Genomic DNA, 427 nt, shown 5'->3' with positions numbered 1-427 from the left:
TCCCCTCCCCTCCCTCCCTTTTATACATCCCAACCTCCGTCGCGGCACGGAATTACAGGCTGGAATATTATTGCCGTCTTTCACGGGGCTGGTGAAAGTATTAAAAAAAAAAACCAACAATAAATGAAGAAAATAAGCATGGCAGGACTTGCGTGAAGACGGGCCGGAGGGGCAGAGCGGGCTCCAAATGAGGGCGACGAGCGGACCCCTTGCAACTCAGGAAGACGATAGTTTTGTCAACAAAGAAAAAAAAAACCCCTTCGCATGTCATTTTGATTTGTTTTGTGTGTGTTTGGGTGTGACTTTGTTACGATAGGTGCTCCGGATCGGCTGTGGTGGTGGTCCCGCTGCAGGCTGCGATGTGACGCCGCTTCCCCCTGCTCGCATCCTGGCCGGCTAACTCGGTCGGTCCCGCCTCACCCCACCT

General features: G+C 53.2%; 1 long non-coding RNA gene across 3 annotated transcripts in view; it reads left to right on the top strand.

The window, feature by feature from the left end:
- Positions 1-427, top strand: part of LOC109510085 (uncharacterized) — a 43,771-nt gene that overhangs the window by 11,813 nt on the left and 31,531 nt on the right. Inside the window, exon 2 of one of the 3 annotated variants that reach the window (XR_002167060.1) lies at positions 317-404. This is a non-coding gene — a long non-coding RNA (uncharacterized LOC109510085). Of the gene's footprint in view, positions 1-20; positions 405-427 lie in introns of those variants that run through there. The other 2 variants (XR_002167059.1, XR_002167058.1) reach the window with 2 other exon arrangements.

This window comes from Hippocampus comes, unplaced genomic scaffold (assembly GCF_001891065.2).
Source record: "Hippocampus comes isolate QL1 unplaced genomic scaffold, H_comes_QL1_v1.1 scaffold39, whole genome shotgun sequence".
NCBI lineage: Eukaryota > Metazoa > Chordata > Actinopteri > Syngnathiformes > Syngnathidae > Hippocampus > Hippocampus comes.
The sequence above is the reverse complement of the archived record's forward strand: the minus strand, read 5'-3'. Positions and strand labels throughout refer to the sequence as shown.